Source organism: Rhinatrema bivittatum, chromosome 5 (assembly GCF_901001135.1).
Source record: "Rhinatrema bivittatum chromosome 5, aRhiBiv1.1, whole genome shotgun sequence".
Classification (NCBI taxonomy): Eukaryota; Metazoa; Chordata; class Amphibia; order Gymnophiona; family Rhinatrematidae; genus Rhinatrema; species Rhinatrema bivittatum.
The window spans coordinates 28,084,124-28,105,189 of record NC_042619.1 but is presented as its reverse complement, the minus strand read 5'-3'; the positions used below and the strand labels follow the sequence as shown (position 1 = coordinate 28,105,189).

Below are 21,066 nucleotides of genomic sequence, written 5' to 3'. Positions count from 1 at the left end.
CTTACCCACCCCTGTTTTTATTTTTTGTTTTGTTTTTTTTTGGAAATAGCAGCCCTCCATCCTTCCGCTCCGTGAAGGTGGAACACAAACTACTGGCCACTGGCATCCCGCTCCGTGAACGACTCTGTGGCTACTGCCGCTCCGTGCAGTGTTTGAATGCCGCTGTGGCTACTGCCGCTCCGTGCAGTGTTTGAATGTCTCCACTTTATTCACGCCCTCTAGACTTGATGGATCCACAGTGTTTATCCCATGCCCCTTTGAAGTCGTTCACAGTTTTAGACTTCACCACTTCCTCCAGAAAGGCATTCCAGGCATCCACCACCTTTTCCGTGAAGAAATACTTCCTGATATTGGTTCTTAGTCTTCCTCCCTGGAGCCTCAGCTCGTGACCTCTGGTTCTGCTGATTTTTTTCTGATGGAAAAGGTTTGTTGATGTCTTTGGATCATTAAAGTTTTTCAAGTATCTGAAAGTCTGAATCATATCACCCCTGTTCCTCCTTTCCTCCAGGGAGTACATATTTAGATTCTTCAATCTCTCCTCATATGTCATCCTGTGAAGACCCTCCACCTTCCTGGTCGCCCTTCTCTGAACCCCTTCCATCTTGTCCTTGTCTCTTTGTAGATACGGTCTCCAGAACTGAACACAGTACTCCAGGTGTGGCCTCACCAAGGATCTGTACAAGGGGATAATCACTTCCCTTTTCTTACTCGATATTCCTCTCTCTATGCATCCCAGCATTCTTCTGGCTTTTGCTATCGCCTTGTCGCATTGTTTCGCAGACTTCATATCATTAGACACTATCACCCCAAGGTCCCTCTCCTGCTCCGTGCACATCAGCCTTTCCCCCCCCATCGAATATAGTTCATTCGGATTTCCACTCCCCATATGCATGACTTTGCACTTCTTGGCATTGAATCTCAGCTATGAATGAGAAAAATGTAAGGGAGAGAAACTAGTATAAAATATGAAACACAAATACAACTAGTTATGAATAGACTGATACCTCATGGATCCCAGAATATATCACAATACTACTATGTAAAATACAATTTTTATTGAACAAACTTTTTTATAAATTTTTCATTATTTCATAAAAACTATCATTGTGTTCATTTATTTTCTGAGCTCAGAAATGAATATTCAAAACGGCCTGTAATTCAACCAACTGAGTTCAAAATTGAATTTCAATTACTTTGGAAAACATGGCTAATAATTTCTTTGCCAAAAGGTGATATGAATTTCTGCTCATTATCACAGACTGAACTCGCCAACAAAATACATAGTTTTAAGAAAATACCGTTAGTATGTCGAACTAATTTTTAATCAATTTGATAATATCAATAGATCTTATTCAATATTAAATTTTGAACTCAGTAAAACTTCTGATATCACACACTCTCATAAACCACAGTCTAGATGTATGTTAATATGAGTACAAAATTAACACCGATGATATCTTCAATACTTAAATTGATTTTTTAAAAAATATCCTGTAGGTATATATTACTGGATAAAGTTCATTATTCATCCTTAACAGTTCTTGTTGACCAAAGTTCAGTTTGTATGTTTCAAGGCAAAAGGTCAAGTTTTTTGTAATCAATTAGCCACACTGTCTTCCAAATTGACCTCCAAAAACGGGATTTCCATAAACTGCATCAATCTGATGTTAATGTCACCCGACAGTGATGGTAACAGAAACTGTTGGAATGATGGCATAAAGCCTATCTTGTCCCGACAAAACCTTATCTTGTCATCCTTTAGCCCACGTGTCTTTAAACTGTGCGGTCCACTTCAAAACCTTTAGCTGAAGTTGCCGCAATCGCTTCAAATTTTCAACAGAAGCCGCCGACGTTGGCAACGTTTCGGAACCTGCATCAGGGCAAACTCTGAAACATTCAAAGTATCTTTTAAGTATTGCAGCACTTTTATAGACATTTTCAAAATCAAAATTAATACAAGTACTCACTGCTGCTGGACAAGGACGTCTCTACAGTCGGGTCTGTCTGAAGACATTTAAACATGGCGCCTCTATTTGTATAACAAACCTTCATGAAATGAACCAATCACAGAGCACCCCCTCATTTTTTTAACGTGTTGACGTCACAATTCTTGAACTAACTTTATATAGCACTGTTGTAAATTCATTAACATATGATTTCAATTGTATAGCCAAAGGGCTATCCATTTCAAATCCAGTTCCTTAAATTTATAAGGAAATTGTCTCACAAATTAATCAAAGTATTCCATTCAATCTTGCTATTTAAACCCAAAGGTTCTTCAGATCGCAATTTATATATCCACTGCTGTTCCTTTTTTAAGAGTATTTTTTCACGATTACCTCCCCTGATATCTGTAGTAACATGGTCAAGAATAAACCAACGAAGATCTTCTAACCGATGTTATCCGCTAAACATCAGTTAGAAGATTCATCCAAGGATACTGAGGGAGCTCAGAGATGTGCTGGCGGGACTGCTGTGCGACCTGTTCAATAGATCCCTAGAAACGGGAGTGGTGCCGAGTGATTGGAGAAGAGCGGTGGTGGTCCCGCTTCACAAGAGTGGGAACAAAGAGGAGGCTGGTAACTACAGACTGGTTAGCCTCACTTCGGTGGTGGGAAAAGTAATGGATCGCAATTTATATATCCACTGCTGTTCCTTTTTTAAGAGTATTTTTTCACGATTACCTCCCCTGATATCTGTAGTAACATGGTGGTGGTCCCGCTTCACAAGAGTGGGAACAAAGAGGAGGCTGGTAACTACAGACTGGTTAGCCTCACTTCGGTGGTGGGAAAAGTAATGGATCGCAATTTATATATCCACTGCTGTTCCTTTTTTAAGAGTATTTTTTCACGATTACCTCCCACCGCTCTTCTCCAATCACTCGGCACCACTCCCGTTTCTAGGGATCTATTGAACAGGTCGCACAGCGGTCCCGCCAGCACATCTCTGAGCTCCCTCAGTATCCTTGGATGAATCCCATCAGGCCCCATGGCTTTGTCCACTTTCAGATTCTTTAGCTCTTCCCATACATTATCTACTGTAAATGGATTTTCCTCTGTTCCGCTTCCCTCCAGTTTCTTGTTGTGTAGAGATGGTCCTTCTCCAGGGTCTTCTTTAGTGAACACAGAGCTGAAGTATTCGTTTAATATTTCTGCCATTTCTTCGTCTCTCTCCACACATTGATCATTTCCACCTTTCAATTTCACTATACCACTTTGGACTTTTCTCTTTTCGCTGATGTATCTGAAAAATGTTTTGTCACCATATTTTATCTCCTTGGCAATCCTCTCTTCCGCTTGACTTTTTGCCAACTTGATTAATTTCTTAGTCTCCCTCAGTTGAATCAGATATTCTTCTTTGTGCTCCTCCCTTTGGGATCTTTTGTATTTCTTGTATGCAGTTCTTTTAGCTTTAATTTTGTCAGCCACCTCCTTTGAGAACTAGATAGGTTTCATTTTTCTTTTGCTTTTCTTTACATTTCTAACATATAGAGCAGTTGCCTTGGCGATTGCTCCTTTTAGATTGGTCCACTGCTGATCCACATCTCTCTCATTTTCCCATCCATTTAGTTCTTCTTCTAGGTACTTCCCCATTTCCTCAAAGTCTGTGTTTTTGAACTGTAAAACTCTGGTCTTTGTGCTTCTTTTCCATATTCTTTTAGTGATATTAAACCATACCGTTTGATGATCACTGGTGCTGAGGTGGGCGCCCACCTTGACATCAGAGACGATATCTCCATTATTGAGCACTAAGTCGAGAATAGTTCCTTCTCTTGTGGGTTCCAATACCATTTGTTTGAACAAAGATACTTGCATGGCATCCACTATTGAGAGAGAGGTAACGGTGGTGGGGCCACTTGGCAACAGTGATCATAACATGATCAAATTTAAACTAATAACTGGAAGGGGGACAATAAGTAAATCTGCAGCTCTAACACTAAACTTTCAAAAGGGAAACTTTGATAAAATGAGGAAAATAGAAAAAAACTGGAAGGTGCCGCTGCAAAGGTTAAAAGTGGTCAACATGCTTGGACATTGTTTTAAAATACAATCCTAGAGGCGCAGTCCATATGTATTCCATGCATTAAGAAAGGGGGAAGGAAGGCAAAACGATTATCGTCATGGTTAAAAGGTGAGGTGAAAGAGGCTATTTTAGCCAAAAAAAATACTTCAAAAACTGGAAGAAGGATCCATCTGAAGGAAATAGAATAAAACATAAGCATTGTCAAGTTAAGTGTAAAACATTGATAAGACAGGCGAAGAGAGAATTTGAAATGAAGTTGGCCATAGAGGCAAAAACTCATAATAAAAACTTTTTAAAATATATCCGAAACAAGAAACCTGTGAGGGAGTCGGTTGGACCATTAGATGACCAAGGGGTTAAAGGGGCTCTTAGGGAAGATAAGGCCATTGCAGAAAGACTAAATGAATTCTTTGCTTCCGTGTTTACTAATGAGGATGTTGGGGAGATACCAGTTCTGGAGATGGTTTTCAGTGGTGATGAGTCAGATGAACTAAACGAAATCACTGTGAACCTGGAAGATGTAGTAGTCCAGATTGACAAACTAAATAGTAACAAATCACCTGGACAGATGGTATGCATCCTAGGGTACTGAAGGAACTAAAAAATGAAATTTCTGATCTATTAGTTACAATTTGTAACCTTTCATTAAAATCATCAATTGTACCTGAAGACTGGGGGGTGGCCAATGTAACCCCAATATTTAAAAAAAGGCTCCAGGGGCGATCTGGGTAACTATAGACCAGTGAGCCTGACTTCAGTGCCGGGAAAAATTGTGGAAACTATTCTCAAGATCAAAATTGTAGAGCATATAGAAAGACATGGTTTAATGGGACACAGTCAATATGGATTTACCCAAGGGAAGTCTTGCCTAACAAATCTGCTTCATTTTTTTGAAGGGATTAATAAACATGTGGATAAAGGTGAACTGATAGATGTAGTGTATTTGGATTTTCAGAAGGCGTTTGACAAAATCCTTCATGAGAGGTTTCAAAGAAAACTAAAAAGTCATGGGATAGGAGGTGATGTCCTTTCGTGGATTACAAACTGGTTAAAAGACAGGAAACAGAGTAGGATTAAATGGTCAATTTTCTCAGTGGAAAAGGGTAAACAGTGGAGTGCCTCAGGGATCTGTACTTGGACCACTGCTTTTCAATATATATATAAATGATTTGGAAAGTAATACGACGAGTGAGGTTATTAAATTTGCGGATGATACAAAATTATTCAGAGTAGTTAAATCACAAGCGGACTGTGATACATTACAGGAGGACCTTGCAAGACTGGAAGATTGGGCATCCAAATGGCAGATGAAATTTAATGTGGACAACTGCAAGGTGTTGCATATAGGGAAAAATAACCCTTGCTGTAGTTCCAGGATGTTAGGTTCCATATTAGGAGCTACCACCCAGGAAAAAGATCTAGGCATCATAGTGGATAATACTTTAAAACCGACGGCTCAGTGTGCTTCAGCAGTCAAAAAAGCAAACAGAATGTTAGGAATTATTAGGAAGGGAATGGTTAATAAAATGGAAAAGTAATAATGCCTCTATATCGCTCCATGGTGAGACCGCACCTTGAATACTGTGTACAATTCTGGTCACCACATCTCAAAAAAGATATAGTTGCGATGGAGAAGGTACAGAGAAGGGCAACCAAAATGATAAAGGGGATGGAACAGCTCCCCTATGAGGAAAGGCTGAAGAGGTTAGGGCTGCTCAGCTTGGAGAAGAGACGGCTGAGGGGGGATATGATATAGGGAATGGAACAGCTCCCCTATGAGGAAAGGCTGAAGAATTTGAGGCTGTTCAGCTTGGAGAAGAGACTGCTGAGGGGGAATATGATAGAGGTCTTTAAGATCATGAGAGGTCTTGTACGAGTAGATGTGAATCAGTTATTTATACTTTCAGATAATAGAAGGACCAGGGGACATTCCATGAAATTAGCAAGTAGCACATTTAAGACTAATCGGAGAAAACTCTTTTTCACTCAACGCACAATTAAGCTCTGGAATTTGTTGCCAAAGGACATGGTTAGTGAAGTTAGTGTAGCTGGGTTCAAAAAAGGTTTAAATAATTTCTTGCAGGAGAAGTCCATTAACTGCTATTAATCAAGTTTACTTAGGGAATAGCCACTGCTATTAATTGCATCAGTAGCATGGGATCTTCTTGGTGTTTGGGTATTTGCCAGGTTCTTGTGACCTGGTTTGGCCTCTGTTGGAAACAGGATGCTGGGCTTGATGGACCCTTGGTCTGACCCAGCATGGCAATTTCTTATGTTCTTGTGTCTTGCCTTACAAAAGTGGGAGCATGAAGAGGCTGGAAACTAGGCCATTAGCCTTATCTCAGTGATGGATAAATTATTGGAAGTGCTGCTGAAGGAAAATGTAGTCAAGTTGCAGGATCCGAGGTAGCATGGTTTTACTAGAGGAAGATTGTATCAAATAAATCTAATCTTTATCATTTGGCAACTAGAGAATTAGATCACGGACAAGCATGTGATGTGATTCATCTGGATTTCAGCAAAGCTTTGAACAATGTTCCACATAGGAGGCTCATGAACCAAATGAGAAGCATGGGAGTAGAATGGGTTACAAATTGGTTGACTTATAGACGACAATGAGTGAGGGTAAATGGAACCTACTCTGAAGAGAAAAGAGTGATAAGTGGAGTGCCTCAAGGATTTATTCTGGAGCCCATTCTGTTTAATATCAATGTGAGCGACATAGCAGAAGGATTAGAAGGAAAATTGTCTTTTTGCGGATGATACTAAGATCTGCAACAGAGTGAACACAACTGAAGGAACAGAGAGAAAGAAAAGCGATCTAAGAAAGTTAGAGGAGTGGTTAAAGGTTCGACAGCTGGGATTCAATGCCAAGAAGTGCAGGATCATGCATTTTGGGGGGCATAAATCCAAAGGAACTCTACGTGATAGGGGTGAGATTGATGTTCATGAACCAGGAGCAGGAACTCGGGGTGTTGGTGTCTGATGATTTGAAGGTGGTGAAGCAATGTGACAACGTGGTGGCTAAGACCAGAGGGATGCTGGACTCAGTAGAGAGTTGACATGACCAGCAGGAAAAGAAGGTGATAATGCCCCTGCACAGGCCCCTGGAGACCTTATCTCAAAAAGGATAAGGATAGGATGGAAGCGGTCCAGAGAAAGACGACCAAAATGGAGGAGAGGAGGGACAGGGGAGATGTGATACAGACTCTTAAAAACCTGAAGGGAATTAATGATGTGTGGGAATTAAGTATTTTCTTGTAGAAAGAAAGCTGCAGAACTAGGGGGCATAATATGAAGCTCCAAGGGTAGCACTATCCTTAACAGAAGGCATGGGGGTAACCTGTACGGAGCGGCAGTTACTATCCTTAACAGAAGGCATGGGGGTAACCTGCATGGAGTGGCAGTTACTATCCTTAACAGAATGCATGGGGGGAACCTGCACGGAGCGGCAGTTACTGCCCTTAACAGAAAGCATGGGGGTAACCTGCTCGGAGCGGCAGTTACTACCCTTAACAGAATGCATGGGGGAAACCTGCATGGAGTGGCATTTACTTTCCTTAACAGAATGCATGGGGGGAACCTGCACGGAGCGGCAGTTACTGCCCTTAACAGAAAGCATGGGGGTAACCTGCTCGGAGCGGCAGTTACTACCCTTAACAGAATGCATGGGGGTAACCTGCTTGGAGTGGCAGTTACTACCTTAACAGAATGCATGGGGTGGGGGGTAACCTGCACGGAGTGGCAGTTACTTTCCTTAACAGAAGGCATGGGGGTAACCTGCATGGAGTGGCAGTTACTACCCTTAACAGAAGGCGTGGGGGTAACCTGCACGGAGTGGCAGTTACTGCCCTTAACAGAAGGCGTGGGGGTAACCTGCATGGAGTGGCAGTTACCACCCTTAACAGAAGGTATGGGGGTAACCTGCACGGAGTGGCAGTTACTACCCTTAACAGAATGCATGGGGGTAACCTGCACGGAGTGGCAGATACTGCCCTTAACAGAAGGCATGAGGGTAACCTGCACGGAGCAGCAGTTACTACCCTTAACAGAATGCATGGGGGTAACCTGCACGGAGCGGCAGATACTGTCCTTAACAGAAAGCATGGGGGTAACCTGCACGGAGCGGCAGATACTGCCCTTAACAGAAAGCATGGGGGTAACCTGCACGGAGTGGCAGTTACCGCCCTTAACAGAAGGCATGGGGGTAACCTGCACGGAGTGGCAGTTACCACCCTTAACAGAAGGTATGGGGGTAACCTGCACGGAGTGGCAGTTACCGCCCTTAACAGAAGGCATGGGGGTAACCTGCACGGAGTGGCAGTTACTGCCCTTAACAGAAGGCATGGGGGTAACCTGCACGGAGTGGCCGTTACTATCCTTAACAGAAGGTATGGGGGTAACCTGCACGGAGTGGCAGTTACTGCCCTTAACAGAAAGCATGGGGGTAACCTGCACGGAGTGGCAGTTACTGCCCTTAACAGAAAGCATGGGGGTAACCTGCACGGAGTGGCAGTTACTGCCCTTAACAGAAGGTATGGGGGTAACCTGCACGGAGTGGCAGTTACTTTCCTTAACAGAAGGTATGGGGGTAACCTGCACGGAGTGGCAGTTACTACCCTTAACAGAAGGCATGGGGGTAACCTGCACGGAGCGGCAGTTACTACCCTTAACAGAATGCATGGGGGTAACCTGCACAGAGTGGCAGATACTGCCCTTAACAGAAGGCATGGGTGTAACCTGCACGGAGCGGCAGTTACTACCCTTAACAGAATGCATGGGGGTAACCTGCACGGAGCGGCAGATACCGCCCTTAACAGAAGACAGGGTGGGTGGGGGAAGTGGAACCTCTGTGGAGCAGTTGCTACTATTTAAAAATAACAAACAAACTTGCTGGGCAGACTGAATGAACCATCGGTTCTTCTTCTGCAATCTTTTCAGTGACTATGTAGCTATTGAAGTTTTTCAGGTAACCTTGGACTGAAAAGCATCCTCTGCCTAAATGAGTCAAGTGTTTAATGAGGCACAAATAACAGTGAATTCCATGAATGTGAGAATTATTAACAGACCCCTGACATGGGGTTGGTTGTTTTGGGTTTTTTTCAGGGCTGAGATGATTTCAATAACCCGGCCTGTATGGTTGAAACTGCAACAAAATAAAGACATCATAAAAAGTGACATTCAGACCTTCCTGTTTATTTTTCTCCCCTCCCAGAAAAGGTCGTTATTGGCAGGGGGGTGTAGATTTGTTTGTAAACAAAATGAAAAAAAATCCAGTGAAACGCTTGCATTTTGCTTTGTTTAAAAGCGAATACCAATAGTAGTGATTGGGAGAAAAGTTCATGTCCACAAGCTTCGCAAGCTGTTCAAAGGGCGCACTTTATTTGCTTGAGAGAGGCAACAGCTCAGTGGGGGGGGGTCTTCACGGTCGTCCGTCCCCCCTCCCCCCCCGACACGGACCGTGTTTCGTTAAACTGCGTCGGGAGGGACCAACCCTACAAATTAAAGATAAAAGCATAAATATGGGCACAATAGACAAAAACCTCAGCAAAAAAAGCATAATATAAAGTACAAAGATGGAGCCCCTTACTTTTTTTTTTAAGTTGTTTATTTATCATCTTTCAATGTAAATTACAAGATAAATTTTTGCATTTGAAATACAAGATAAACAATAGGCAATATGAACTACAAAGTCCTTTTACAATTGCAATTTAAACATTTAAACAAAGATATTTTTTTTCTCTTGATACATAGGAAACTTGGAGAGAAAAGAAACCACTTTTCAGAAGCGTGCATTCATTACAGGCTTCCACATTCACACCCCTATCCTCCCTTATAACCTCGGTAAGTTGCCCCCTCCCATCCAAAAAGGCCCTCACTTGATCTGGCACAAAGAAAATATATGTGTTCCTGGAAAGTTTGATGATGCACTTGCATGGGTAGCGCAAAATAAAGCTACCCCTTAGTGTTATGATTTCGGAATGCATCTGTAGGAAACTCTTGCTACATTGTTGAGTACTTTTTGAAATATCAGGGTATACTGGTACTAAACCTCCATGATATTGCGTATCTAGATTGCTAAAATAATTCTTCATAATTTTACTAACGCCAGATTCATTACAAAAGGAAACCAAAAGAAGGGCTCTGTCCATAATCTCTATATCAGAGTTTTCCAGGTACTCGGTTAGATTTTGAAAATCCGTCCCTTCCCTGTTCGGTATTACTGAGACAGCACTGCTCTTCTTTGGTAGAAAAAATCATTTCTTTACCGGTGGTATCTCATCCAATGAGATTTTAAGAATCTCTTTAGCATATTTTTTAAAAGTCAAAAGTGGCAATTCACCCATTATTATAGGAAAACTGAGGAATCTTAAATTTAGATGTCTCAAATAATTTTCAATCGATTCGAGCCTTCTCAATGAGGAGACCCTTTCACCCTTTATTTCCTCAGTGGTTTTTTGTAAGGTATTAACTCGTTCATTAAATTTCTGTCGGTGGTCTAGTTCAAGTACCTCCACTTTTTTTTGTAACATCATCGAGTCATTTGGCCTGATCGTTTAAGATGGACGCCATACCAGCTATAAGGTCCCAGATCGCATCTAGGGTAACAACCGCCAGTTTAACAAACTTCTGTGGGCACGAGCGACTTACCCCAATCCGGTAGATATGCTACCAACCTCCGCTGGTCTTGAGGTGCTGGCTTCTCCTCCTACCATCCCCTCCGAAGCAACAGCTTGGGCTAGTGGCGCTCCCCCAACTGCTCCAGCGGAGTCTGAGCCACCCTGACTGAGCATGCTCTGTGAGGTCATCAAGCTGCGACTCAGCTCCTTCGTCGCTGGTTAGCTGCAGAGCTCTCGGCGGCGTTCTGGGATCCGGAGGGCTCAGCAAAAGTTCCCCAGGAGAGTACGGGTCTCCTCTCCCCGCCTCTCTAGTGGGCGTTGAAACCCTCAATTTGGGTGGTAAAGAGGCAAACTCGGATATTAGACGTTGCCCCGAGATAATCTCCGATTTGAGTGGGTAGACTCGGATTTTACCCTTTCTTTTGTGTGGCATTATTCTAGAAAAGAGAAACGCTAAAAGCCTCTTTGCTGTAACCATTCCTCTCCGGTTACATGACTCTGCTATGTTAGCCCTTTCTCCCCAGTTTAGCTTCCTTATGTTAATTGTAACTTCTTTTTGTTTTCCCAAAGTTATTGGTTACCCTCGTTTAATGTAAACCGATGTGATATTCCCATGAATGTCGGTATAGAACAGTTTTAAATAAATAAATAAATAAATACATTTTGGAATCTCGAAGAGGGAGCAAACTGGGTTACATCCTCTCAGGTCGCCATCTTGTTTTCTCTCCTAGATCCCCTTACTTGCCATAGAAACAGCAAGCATAGGTTTACAGCCAGCAGGGAAAAACAGGAATATAAAAAGGTAAAAAGCTTTAAAGAGATGATATCGGAAGAGAAAATAATAGGAAAAAAATATTTAGTAGACGGGCATAAGTGAGTAAGTCCGAGATAAGTTATACTGCATGAAAGAAAGATGCAGCCAGGAAAAAAACGGGCTTACCTCAGAGAAGCCTTCAAGTGAACCGCCGGAAACAGCGTGTAGACTGCTACATTAATGAGTTCTGCTTACCTCAGCTTCTCTGAGGTAAGCAGAACTCTTCTGCTAGTTTGGCCTTTCGCGGGATTTTTCTATTATGTCCGCGGCAAAAATCTTTTTTATAATCTAACCCCTTCTGTAGTTATTGCTTCTTTGTTCCACACGGTAATATCCTTCTTTGGTTCCTGCTCACAGCGATAAGAATTCCCTCTTTCTCCTGCTATAGAATCCTTTAATATTCGAAGCTTGCTCTATTTACTGCATATATATATATATATAGTTACGTTCTACACTATCTTCTCTGTACTTTTTCAGTTACTATTGCCTTTCAAAGCCATTATTGTTTTTGGTTAGACTCGCTTTCCCTGAACGATTGATGACTTTGTACAAGCCTTTATGACAACATTGCACCAAGGTATTTTTTTCTGATTTTTCAATGTTATCCAGTACATTTTATTTGTGCATCTGTTCTAGTATTTGGTGAAATGTTTACTCTTCCTTGCCCTTCTCAAATTTTCCGCTAGTGTGTTCTAACTTTGTATATTTCTGTTTTTCCCTGCTGGCTGTAAACCTGCGCTTGCTGTTTCTATGGCAAGTAAGGGCCTCCATTTACGTACTTTATACTATGCTTTTTGCTGAGGTTTTTGTCTATTGTGCCACATTTGTGTCCATATTTATGCTTTTATCTTTCATTTGTAGATTTGGTCCCTCCCGACACAGTTTAACGAAACATGGTCCATGTCTGGGAACCGTGAAGACCACCCACTGAGATATTGCCTCTCATAAGCAAATAAAGTATACACTTTGAACAGCTTATGAAGTCTGTGGCAGTGGCTTAGCCACGGATAGGCCATGGCCCACCCACTTTGGGCTCAGGCCCACCCAACCAGGGCTTTCTGACCCGGAAGAGGGCCGGAACGCAGAGCAGCAATTCCATCACAGGATCCCATCCCTGTGACAGTGAAGAGAGGGTTGGAGCAGCAAGGCCATAGTGGGATCTCATCCCTGTGGCAGCAGAAGTAAGAGTTTGGCTGTGCCTAATGAAAAGGCCCAGTGTGTGTGGAGGTGAGAATGGGAGTTTGAATGTGTGTGTGTGGGGGTGAGAATGGGAGCCTGGGGGTGTGTGTGCATTAGAATGGGAGCCTGGGCATATGTGTATGTGAGGGAGAATGGGAACTTCAGTGTGCTTCTGTCTGTGGGTGAGAATGGGAGCCTGTGTGTGCATCTGTGTGTATGTATAAGAATGGGAACCTGGGTGTGTATCTGTGTAAGAATGGGAGCTGGCGGGAGGGGGGGGAGGGGGAGTTTGAGAGAGTGAGAGTTTGTTGTTGTGGAAGAGCATGTGAGAGAGAGTTCGTATGTGTTTGTGTGTACGTGTGTGTGTGTATGTAGTAGAGTGAGAGCTTGTCTATGTGTTTGTATGGTAGAACATGTGAGAGTGAGAGCTTGTGTGTGTGTGTGTGTGTATGGTAGAGCATGAGAGAGTGAGAGCTTGTGTGTTGTAGAGAGAATGTGAGAGTGAAAGCTGGGGGGGGGGGAGAACATATGAGAGTAAGAGCTTGTGAATCTGAGGGAGTCTATGAGAGAAAGCATGAGCCTGTGTGAGTGTGTGTGGGTGAGGGAGGAAGGGAAGAAAACAGTAGGAGAAGAAACAGAATGAGAAGAGAAACACTAAAAAGAAATTAGGAAATGACCAACAAATGAAAAGTGGGAAAAAAGAGACTGAGACCAACTGATTTGAAAAATACAAAGATTAGACAACAAAGGTAAAAAAAAAAATTGTTTTGAGATTTTAGCAATTGGAATATACCATCTTTGGGAATGTGCATTTCTTATATTTTTGTAATTTGCTCTTTCTTCAGTATTCCATTGTTCAGATTCTAGTTTCTCAGGATTTCTATTTTGGTTTTGTCTGCATTTTTCTCTTTCTAATTTGTAGTCTCTTTTTTCTTTATTAGGTAAGGGTCGATCTCTGTTTTGCCTCTGTGTGTGTGTGTGTGTGTGTGTGTGTGTGTGTGACTGAAGTGCAGTGTTTCTGCTAGCATGTAGTTTATCTGTAATAATCCAGCTTGTTCCGTTACTCCAGTAGGTGATGTATTACTTGTATTTACTGTTAGGTCGACCAAGAAAATGTATGACTATTAACTAGATAATACAGTAGCTAGAGTGATATCCAAGAACATTTATGATCATGAACTAGAATATGTATATGCTATGGTGTTGAAATAGAAGGTGAATGTTGACATACAGTATGTGATTGTTGACCATGAATGCGAATATTGTAAACTGTTGTGATCTTGTTTTGGAACAATGGTATATAAAATGCCTAAATAAATAAATAAATAAATAAATAGGATAAAACATAAGCATTGTCAAGTTAAGTGTAAAACATTGATAAGACAGGCGAAGAAAGAATTTGAAATGAAGTTGGCCATAGAAGCAAAAACTCATAATAAAAACTTTTTAAAATATATCCAAAGCAAGAAACCTGTGAGGGAGTCGGTTGGACCATTAGATGACCGAGGGGTTAAAGGGGCTCTTAGAGAAGATAAGGCCATTGCAGAAAGACTAAATGAATTCTTTGCTTCCGTGTTTACTAATGAGGATGTTGGGGAGATACCAGTTCTGGAGATGGTTTTCAGTGGTGATGAGTCAGATGAACTAAACGAAATCATTGTGAACCTGGAAGATGTAGTAGTCCAGATTGACAAACTAAATAGTAACAAATCACCTGGACGGATGGTATGCATCCTAGGGTACTGAAGGAACTAAAAAATGAAATTTCTGATCTATTAGTTACAATTTGTAACCTATCATTAAAATCATCAATTGTACCTGAAGACTGGGGGGTGGCCAATGTAACCCCAATATTTAAAAAAGGCTCCAGGGGCGATCCGGGTAACTATAGACCAGTGAGCCTGACTTCAGTGCCGGGAAAAATTGTTTAAACTATTCTCAAGATCAAAATTGTAGAGCATATAGAAAGACATGGTTTAATGGGACACAGTCAACATGGATTTACCCAAGGGAAGTCTTGCCTAACAAATCTGCTTCATTTTTTTGAAGGGATTAATAAACATGTGGATAAAGGTGAACTGATAGATGTAATGTATTTGGATTTTCAGAAGGCGTTTGACAAAATCCTTCATGAGAGGTTTCAAAGAAAACTAAAAAGTCATGGGATAGGATGTGATGTCCTTTCATGGATTACAAACTGGTTAAAAGACAGGAAACAGAGTAGGATTAAATGGTCAATTTTCTCAGTGGAAAAGGGTAAACAGTGGAGTGCCTCAGGGATCTGTACTTGGACCGCTGCTTTTCAATATATATATAAATGATTTGGAAAGTAATACGACGAGCGAGGTTATTAAATTTGCGGATGATACAAAATTATTCAGAGTAGTTAAATCACAAGCGGACTGTGATACATTACAGGAGGACCTTGCAAGACTGGAAGATTGGGCATCCAAATGGCAGATGAAATTTAATGTGGACAAGTGCAAGGTGTTGCATATAGGGAAAAATAACCCTTGCTGTAGTTCCAGGATGTTAGGTTCCATATTAGGAGCTACCACCCAGGAAAAAGATCTAGGCATCATAATGGATAATACTTTAAAATCGTCAGCTCAGTGTGCTGCAGCAGTCAAAAAAGCAAACAGAATGTTAGGAATTATTAGGAAGGGAATGGTTAATAAAACGGAAAATGTCATAATGCCTGTATATCGCTCCATGGTGAGACCGCACCTTGAATATTGTGTACAATTCTGGTTGCCGCATCTCAAAAAAGATATAGTTGCGATGGAGAAGATACGGAGAAGGGCAACCAAAATGATAAAGGGGATGGAACAGCTCCCCTATGAGGAAAGGCTGAAGAGGTTAGGGCTGTTCAGCTTGGAGAAGAGACGGCTGAGGGGGGATATGATAGAGGTCTTTAAGATCATGAGAGGTCTTGAACGAGTAGATGTGACTCAGTTATTTACACTTTCGAATAATAGAAGGACTAGGGGGCATTCCATGAAGTTAGCAAGTAGCACATTTAAGACTAATTGGAGAAAATTCGTTTTCACTCAACGCACAATAAAGCTCTGGAATTTGTTGCCAGAGGATGTGGTTAGTGCAGTTAGTGTAGCTGGGTTCAAAAAAGGTTTGGATAAGTTCTTGGAGGAGAAGTCCATTAACGGCTATTAATCAAATTTACTTAGGGAATAGCCACTTCTATTAATTGCATCAGTGGCATGGGATCTTCTTAGTGTTTGGGTAATTGCCAGGTTCTTGTGGCCTGGTTTGGCCTCTGTTGGAAACAGGATGCTGGGCTTGATGGACCCTTGGTCTGACCCAGCATGGCAATTTCTTATGTTCTTATGGACTGATGTAGTATTTGCATTGCTGCTTTTTCATAACATTACTGTTATTTGAGTTCTGAGAGTCAGTGCTGTGATTGTATGGTATGGCAAGTTTCTAGATGTCTCTTTCTTTGCAGGAGTTTGTGTTACTTCACAAAATGTTTAGCAGTGGAGGGATATTTTTTGCTGAGGTGACACTAGAATTTGAATATTTTTTTTCACATGTTGGTTGTAATGTGAATTGTCCTAGCTCTGCTCTGCACCTGTTCTGATGATTGATGCTATTTTATTGTAGTTATAATGATTTCTGGCTTTCTGCAAAGAGGATTCATGAAAGAATACATTGAATTTTGTTTTATTATGATTGATTGGATCTGTTTATTTGTTTTCTTTGCTTTTTACATGATACACTTGTGCATTTATAAACTGCAATAAATATAAAATAAATTAATACAGATTAATAACAAATTTTAATGCTGGTAAGTGCTTGAAATAATTGAGGTAAAATGTTTTAAAGTTTCACGCATGATGCATAATGGCTGTTGCAAACTACTTAGAAAGCCATTGTAGGGTGCAGTATATGCCATTATTTATCAATAAGTATACAACTAGTAGGTCTCAGACCTGTATGCCTACAGGCCGCCCATGTTAACCTTGTGCCCACCCAAAGAATCAGTTCTGGCTATGCCACTGTTCCTAACCCGTGACTGTGCACAGGTTAAGAAAACAGACGCTCGTAAAATTGAGCGTCTGTTTTCCTAACCCACTGACAGCCACCTCTCCTGGGTGCTCGATGCCGTGGAGGCACTAGGGACACAAAATTTTCCCTAGTGCCTCCTTTTTACTGTGGCAGCCACTTTAAATATTAAATCGGATTCCCAGGAGATGTGGATCAACGCGTGTGAAGAGAGCGGGCGCTCAACCATGAGCACCATTTAACGTACGCCAATACTACATCGGCCTGTCAGTCAATAACTGAATAAACTCAGACTTGTGGACTTCCACAGTCAGAACTACATATAACAGAAATGACTTTTTCAAACATAATAATTACATTTCTCCATGTCCATTTCTTTTCTCAAATAACTACTTTTCCAAAGACCAACCTAAATGGACGGTCTGCTATATCACATTCCCAACCCTATTTAAGGATAGGGGGGTTCTCCCTTAAGAACATAAGAACATGCCATACTGGGTCAGATCAAGGGTCCATCAAGCCCAGCATCCTGTTTCCAACAGTGGCCAATCCAAGCCATAAGAACCTGGCATACCCATGTCATAGGCCGTAGGAACCTAGCATAAGAACCTAGCATACCCATGTCAAAATTCACAACCAATAGGGACCAAATGCAATTCCCGGTTTACGTGAGTTACTGTGGTCTTCAACCTCTCTTACGCTTCCCACACCATCTTCCTCCCAGTGCAGGTTCTCTGGACCACTGCACTGCAAGGGGTACTCTGAGGCACTCTCCTTCTGGGAGTCACCCCAACTACTGAACTCCTGGCCCAGTTTCTCTTCCACTTTTCACCTTCTGGGTAGTTCATCAAAAGGAGGAAGAAAGCCATGCCACAGCCTTCTTCTCTCGAGGATCCCACTCATACGTGGGACATTCCCCTCGGGCTGGCTACTCCAGCTGGTCATTTACTGGAGGTCCCTATTTCCCGTCCTTCTCTGATAAGGCTGGAACCAAAGGGCCAAAGCCCACCAAATGTTCCCCCTGCTACACCTTGGTCACTCAGTCGGAAAAACTCCAAACCTGTAAAGGAATATACATAGCGTCACAATAAAAGCCCATGCTCACTAATATAAAATGCCATCCAGTGGTTTCATAGCAGTACTACAACAATAAATCTATAAAATATTTTTCAGACATGGTTAGCATGGACACAAGGGGTTCTCCTCCACCCAGAACCTCTTGTACAGCTATCAAAGCGAGTTCCATATTAGGGGTGACCCTGCAAAAACAAAACGCATTCTTTTTTCCCCGCACATCCCTAGTTATTGGTTATGGATGTTTGATATGGTGGAAACATGATGTGCCCTTCACCAAGGAGCATCTGATGCATTACGAAGGTGGCGAGCTTAGTGGTAGTGTCTTCAAATGGGTTAGTTTTACTCATCCAATAGGAAGTGGAGATGATGCGTGGTATACGCTAGTGATTAATAACCATATATGGAGGAAGTATAGCGCTAGAGAGTTCTTGGATCCTTGAAATGAACTAATCGAAAAAAACTGAGCTTTGGATCGAGTATTTTCACCTTTTATTCATAGATGCTTTTTGTATATTATGCTTTTTGTACATTATTCTTTGCACAAGTAAGCAGTACCTGCTGGTTGGTGTCATTTGTGTTCTCTTTTGTGATGTATTGTGGATCATTGGTTTTACATTTCTGTTTTATATTTGTTGTTTTGCTGACAGTTTTTCCAGGCATCTGTCCCTCCTGATGCAGCCCATGTGGCAAAACACAGTCCGTGTTGGGGGACAGAGATCTCTGTTTAAGCATCTATGAATAAAAGGTGAAAACGCTTGATCCAAGGCTCCAGTTTTCTTGATTAATTCATTACAAGGATCCGAGAGCTCTCTAGCACTATAACTCATCCATATATGGTTATTCACCACTAGGGAATTCAGCTCATCATCTCCACTTCCTATTGGCTGTTGCTGTACCCTGTGGAGTTTATGGCTGTTCCTGCCTCAGACACCTTTAGTTATTCAGAACAAGACTTCAACGCATTGCTTTTGAATGCTCCGCTTTTCTCTGAAACAACATCTGCTCCCACCTCCTCCTCTTGGTCTGAGATCATCCTCACTCAGAAGCATGCCACCCGGGCTGAATTACATTCCGCCATGCTGGTAGAATACTGCCAAGTTAGACACATCCCTGGTGGCCTCTGCATCTGGAAGGAACCGTGCCTTCATGCAAAAGATCCAGAGTTTGGGAAGAGGTGGAACCAGATTCTAAACGAGCTGCACTCGTTCATCAGGATAAAGTCAATGCCCAGTTAGATGAATTGGAACTCCAACTTTCAGCAGATTTGTTCTTTGAACAGCTTGCGAACTTTCAGAAGTACCTTGAAAAGTTTCAGATTTGAAGGCCAATAAATACAAGAAGTTTATCAGGGACAAGGTTGATTATTCTAAAGGATACGTCCACCCTGCACACATCAGATCACACGATCAAAGCAATCGTCCATACCAGACCTCTAGCAATGACCTCATCTGTCACACTGGATGATGTCCCGGTCTTTAATTTATCAACACGACCATTATCATCTTCAGAGTCCTAGGTTCTTCACCAGGTCCTCTCATTTGAGCCTACTTGTCATTACAATCCTGTCTTGATGCGTGTGTCTCTTCAGAAATTCTTTTGGTTACTAGATATTAAGCTGTTTTTTGCTTCCCATTTCTCTACTCCCGATCCCTCGATTATTCGTAGGAAATCACAATGGATGCCTCCCGGCCCTCCTGACCCACTAATTAAAACCTTTGAATGACTGGTTCTATACCATCTTTCATCGATTAACTCCGATTCTACCACTGTTTTTCAGAATCTTTCCTGCTCAGAGCGTTTGGTGACACAGGCCCTGGCGTCTGACCCCTCGATTATCATTAAGCCAGCCAATAAAGGAGGAGGAATGGTCATTATGAACCATGAGGATTATATTAGGGAGGTTTAACGTCAGCTCTTAGACCTTCATTTCTACAAACCTCTTGCTTCTGATCCTACTTCAGGTTTATCTTTACAGATCACTCAATTGGTTGATAAGGGTCTTGCCTCACACTTCCTGACACCACACAAAACAGATTTCTTGGTGGAGAAATACCCTGTTATGCCAGTATTCTGCATCCTCCCAAAAATTAACAAGTCTTTAACTCACTCTCTTGGTCATCCTATTGTCTTCGGGATTGGTTCTCTTTTAGAACCTCTCTCTATTTTCGTAGACAGATTTTTCACTCCATTTGTCTCGTTGATTCCTTCATTCATTCAAGACTCTAGCCATCTCATCAGTCTGCTTCAAGAACTTGCTATGCCAGATTCACCATGTTTTTTAGTCACCCTAGACATTGACTCTCTGTGCTCCAGCATTCTGCAGGAGGAAGCTATTGAAACTGTCTGGTCTACACTGGAACAACAAGACGCCCCATGCTGAATACCTACTGATTTCATGGTTGCCCTCACTGATATAGCCCTCAGAAATAACTTTTTTGTTTTTGTGGTTCTTTTTACCACAGATTAAAGGGACAGCCATGGGTGCCACAATGGCCCCAGATATTGCATGCCTTTACGTGGCCCATTTTGAAAGACTTTTTCTTCTTTCTTTTTCTGGTTTTATTGTCACATGCCTGCGATATATTGATGATGTTTTCATGATGTGGTCCGGCACAGACGTCCAATTCTATATGTTCTTAGATCTAAACCGGTGTGATATGTATATTATACAGGAACATCGGTATATAAAAACTAAAAATAAATAATAAATAAATAAATAAATCTATTGAATTCTCGTGACCCTAACCTTCATTTTCAAGCGCAGATACATCCTTCTACTATTCCTTTCTTAGACATTTCTATTACCTTACATTCTGGGGTCTTCTCCACTTCTTTGTTTCGAAAACCAACTGATCAAAATAGATTACTTCACTTTACCAGTCATCATCCCAAGATCCTCTGAGAGAATATATTGGTAGGGCAGTTTTTTTAATCTCAGGAGACTTTGTTCTTCACGGGCTGACTTTTTGATTCAAGCTTGCTCTATGTTAGCACGCTTCCAATTACAGGGTTATCCATACAAACTTCTTAAATAGGCCCTGAAGCGGGCTCTTTACAGTAACCGGGATCTCCACAACTTTGTCCCCCGTCTGCTGAACTGACATTCCCCGCCCCTTATTTAAATACAGGCACACTGCCGCCGGGACACCTGTAGCACGCACTAACACGAACTACGAATTTTTCTGAAATTTTGGAAAAATTCTGTTCTTTTTTTGGTGCCCTCGAATCATGACGAATTAGTCTGATTCGTGAAAAACGAATGCACATCTCTAGGGGGCACTCCATGAAGTTAGCAAGTAGCTTATTTAAAACAAATTGAAGAAAATTCTT

At 41.8% G+C, this 21,066-nt stretch overlaps 1 long non-coding RNA gene across 1 annotated transcript; it reads right to left on the bottom strand.

Moving 5' to 3' along the window:
* Positions 1–9,198: 9,198 nt before the first annotated feature.
* Positions 9,199–11,030, bottom strand: LOC115091488. The gene is made up of 2 exons (XR_003856725.1): positions 10,675–11,030; positions 9,199–9,518 (listed from the first exon to the last, which is right to left on the bottom strand). It is a non-coding gene; the product is annotated as an uncharacterized LOC115091488 (long non-coding RNA).
* Positions 11,031–21,066: the final 10,036 nt, after the last annotated feature.